This window comes from Babylonia areolata, chromosome 23 (assembly GCF_041734735.1).
Source record: "Babylonia areolata isolate BAREFJ2019XMU chromosome 23, ASM4173473v1, whole genome shotgun sequence".
In the NCBI taxonomy this organism is placed as follows: Eukaryota; Metazoa; Mollusca; class Gastropoda; order Neogastropoda; family Buccinidae; genus Babylonia; species Babylonia areolata.
This window is the reverse complement of record NC_134898.1, coordinates 47,126,341-47,130,836: the sequence shown is the minus strand read 5'-3', so window position 1 is coordinate 47,130,836 and position 4,496 is coordinate 47,126,341. Positions and strand designations below refer to the sequence as shown.

The window sequence follows — 4,496 nt, the reverse complement described above, 5'->3', positions numbered from 1 at the left end:
ATTGGCTCCAAAGTGAATCGGCACACATTCACACACACACACACACACACACACACACACACACACACACACACATATTGATGGACTGTTGTTAGTTACGTACTTTCTTCATCTGTTTATTTTGTTTGTTTTCATAAGTTTTGGTGTAGTCGACAATTTACTGAAGTAATTATAGACAAAAAACAAACAAACAAACATCTTAACAAAAACAAAAAAAGACACGGTGTGTACATGAACAACTTTACTTTGAACCCAAAGCCCGTAAGTTGGCAATCCCAAACTGGACCGGAGTCTGAACTCTTCTTTAATTAAGCAGCTTAAAATACGTCTTACAGTAAGAATGACAGTATCCGCTATTAACTGTTCGAATTACTGGTAGTTTTCAGGCTTTGATAAGAAAGAAAAAAGAAAAGAAAAAAAAAACAGCGGAGAAGCGAGGGGGAGAGAGCAAATAGCCCATATTTCTATTCCTCCGTTGATATGTAATGTATGGTTGGCTCCCAAAACCGTCAAGCACATACTTGTTGGCCGTTCGCCAGAGACAAAAAATATTTGTTCTCTGGCGAGCCTCTCGCCCCATTAAAAGGAAAAAAGGGGGTTGGATGAGTTCGCCCGAATTGCTCGCTTTGCGCAGTCTCGTGAAGCAAACGTGCCTCGCGCACGCGTGCCGAAGTCCATTACAACAGATCTCGAGGCCCTATAAATAACTTAGCCATGTGACTAAAAAGCACGATCACACACTCGCCGCAATCCAGTGTTGAGGGAGAGACGCAGAACAGAGAGAAAGGGCAGGTGTGATGCTGACATGATTTCTTTCTCTCCGACACACATTTCAGTCGAGTTTCGATTTGATTTTGAAAGTTCCATTACAGATCACCATTGAATGAAAGTGGTGTACGTTTTTGTTCTATGTATTTTTTTCCCTCTCTCTCTCTCTGATACACGGAATTGCAAGTTCGAATCTTTTTGAACTGGCGTGGTGTTTTGGAACTTTTCTTTTCTTTCCCGGCTCAGAACAACATCGATCCAGTCCGAACATCCACGTTTCTTCTGTCAGTGTGATGATGAATCAAGGTACGGTTGTTTACGTGTTTGCTTGTTTGTTCATTCATGCACTGATCTGCTCTCAGACTATGACCGTGACTGATGTTGTCATTAACAGAGGTTGTCGTGTGTATGTGTGTCACGGTGAAAGTTTCACGGTGTGTGTGTGTGTGTGTGTGTGTGTGTGTGCCAGCACTTCAAATTCTGTATCTGCAAAGTGTGCTTGGATTTGGGAGATGACAGTTTATTCCAACGGGTTTTTTTTTTAACGTTTTATTATTATTGTTATTATTATTATTATTAACTAATTAAAAACAAGCGTTTATTCGACTGAACAACGAAAGATATACAAAATAATTATGTATAGTTTCCCTCGTGTGCTCATGTTAGCCTTTCAGCTGGGTTTGTGTGTGCGTGTTACTAGTCATCTGTTCGGTTCATAGTTCACTTGCAATATTATATAATCGGCTCAGTCTGGCTGTCGACCAGTATAAAGTCTTGTCCCGTAGGTCAACCGGGAAACACGTACAATCTATATATATATATGTATACATACATATATATATATATATATATATATATATGTGTGTGTGTGTGTGTGTGTGTGTGTATGTGTGTGTTATATGAAACACGCAGTCATATATATATGTGTGTGTGTGTGTATGTGTGTGTGTGTGTGTGTGCCAAACTTACAGTTGGGCCAGCAGCAGCAAAGTGAGAGATCAGTGTATGATCAACAGCTTTCTCAGCCGAGTCCACTGCAAGGAGAATTCATTCACAGCTTACAGTCGTTTATGAAGCACTGACTCTCTCTCGAACTAGTTGAAAGGCAAAAGACTGCGCTGGCTCTTAGAATAGCAGCCTTCATTGGGGCTTACTCGTAAGCCTTTCTGAACTGAACCATCCGTCCTGAACAAAATTCTCATGGTCGAGAGAGAGGGAGGTGGGGGAGGGGTGAACTTTTGGCAAGACACTCTCCTCTATAATCAAATGAGCCAGGCTCATAAAGTCTGGAAAGCAGTTAATTGCCTCCTGTGCTGTCCGGGTGGTCTTAAGCGGACACAACTGACTATATGATTATCACACACACTGTCATAAAAACAGCACTATATAGTGTTTATTCTTCTGGTTATCACACACACTACCATAAAAACAGCACCGTATAGTGTTTATTCTTCGTGTTAAGCAGAATCCTTTGACGCTGTTTTGCCGTACAGAACAGTGAACAGTCATTAATTGTTATAATATTATTATTGGTGTTTGTGGTTTTGGTGGTGGCGCTGATGCGTGTTGTGGTGGTGGTAGTAAGTGTTCTGAAGGTTGCTGTCGGGGAATTGTGGTTGTGGAATTGTTGGTGCTGTTGTTTAGTTGTCGTCACGGTACAGTAGTTGTTTCTGCTGTTGGCATTGCTGCTGTGTTCCTTCTTCTTCTTCTTCTTCTTCTTCTTCTTCTTCTTCTTCTTCTCGTCTTCTATCTATCTGTCTGTCTATTCTGCCGTAGGGTAACGTCGAAGGACTCTCGATGTTTGTTTGTTTTTGGTGTGTGTGGTTGTTGTTGTTGTTGTTGTTGTTTTTACACGCCTTCTTCTTCTTCTTCTTCTTCTTCTTCTTCTTTCATTCGCTTTTTCTTACATTTCTCTACCAGTTTTCGTATTTTATATTTACTATGCTAGTTCTTCTGCTCCTGCTGTTTAGTGCTGAGAGAGAGAGAGGGGGAGGGAGAGAGGGATGGAAAGAGGTCCTGATGATAATTGTTTCTTGGCTGTACTGTTGATATCTCTCTCTGTGTATAATTATATATATATATATATATGTGTGTGTGTGTGTGTGTGCGTGTGTGCACGGTGTGTGTGTGTGCGTGTGTGTGTGCGTGTGTGTGTGTGTGTAAATATATATATATATGTATATATGTGTGTGTGTGTGTGTGTGTGTACATAGCATATAAAGTCTTGTCTTCTTTCCACCATCTCTTCTTCAGTGCTCCTCTTGTCCCCGTTTTCTCCGGCGTTAGAACGCACACCGTATGGTTGACTCATACTCGTACCTGATACTCAACGAACCCGCAAGTACTGTCGATTGACCCTCCCTCCAACCCACCCTCACAGCCCACCCTCAAAACAAGAGCGTTGTGTGACTATCTGTCACGTTTCTGTCCTTTAAACGTTCGTTCCCATATCGAGCAACATGGTGGGAAGCCAGCATCTGTGCGGCCGCCTGACTGGACTATTTCAGCCATGCAATGTATACAATTCTTCCCTGCGGGAGGCCGCGCCGTATCCCCAGAATTACGGTGTGTTGTGTGCGCGAACTGTATGTACTAGCTCAGTAGCTGTCAGTAAGCTTACGTGCAGTCTTAAGTTTCTGAAGACCGGTCGTTGACGTCAGTTCTTTACTTCACGGCTCCGTTGGTTTGAATAATCTTTAATTGTTCAACAGTACACATGATTACAATGCAATCAGTGACAAAAGAGCGTCAACAAGCTTAAAGCTTATACTCATTTTTCTGTTGATTCCAATTGGGGTTTGTTTTTGTTTTATTTTGTTTGTTTTTTTACTAGTGGTCTTCGTGAGACTGGTTTAAGTTAAGTTTTTGATCTGTCGTTATGGGCACACCCGTTGTGTGATCATACACTGAGGCTCCTATTAATTTAAAGATAGCGTTATCCATGCTGACTTCCAGAACCTCTTGCCAGTGGTTTATAGTGGGGCTGATGAGGCAGTGTGTAACATCCAAAATGCAGTGGCTTACACTGATGGATTTTATTAAGGGAAATGAGTGAGCTGACAGAGTCAGGTTGTTGATAGAGCAACAACGACAACAACAGCAACAAGGGGGCTATATCTGGGAAGATCAGAAGTCTTTTTAAGAAAAGTAAAAGAGTATACACACACACACACACACACACACACACACACACACACACACACGGGACAGAGAGAGAGAGAGAGCGACGACAGACAGACCGATCAACAGGCAGACATCGACACACACACAGAGACAGGGCGGAGACGGAGCCAGACAAACAAGCACAGACAGATGACTATAATAATACAGAGTTTGACTGACAATATTGACACGATGACGACGCGCGAGTTTGCAAAACCTGAATCTCCCCGAGACACACCTTCCCGGGCTGGGCGTTGGCAGCGATAGATAAGTTTCTGCATCAACAAAGGCACACACTTACGGGTGGGGACCGTGAAGAGCTAGCTGAATGAAAGCAACATTCCGTCCGCCCCGGTAATAAGAGAAATAAAAGCTCAGTCGTCTACACGGTATGCGTGCGTGTGTGTGTGTGTGTGCGCGCGCGCGCGTGCGTGTGAGTGTCCCAAACATCAGTGAACCATATTCCAGCGTTAACGCAATGAATGCCTGCAACATAATTACTACTCTCGTAAAGACGGCGGCCGCGAGTCTGTCAGATAATTTCGGGACACGTGAATTTTCTCTTC

At 42.9% G+C, this 4,496-nt stretch overlaps 1 protein-coding gene across 1 annotated transcript in view; it reads left to right on the top strand.

The window, feature by feature from the left end:
* Positions 1-757: 757 nt before the first annotated feature.
* LOC143297953 (uncharacterized) overlaps positions 758-4,496 on the top strand; it is a 20,114-nt gene continuing 16,375 nt past the window's right edge. The window contains exon 1 of the mRNA XM_076610572.1: positions 758-1,074. The gene's annotated coding sequence lies outside the window, so the exon portion shown is untranslated. The remainder of the gene's footprint in view (positions 1,075-4,496) is intronic.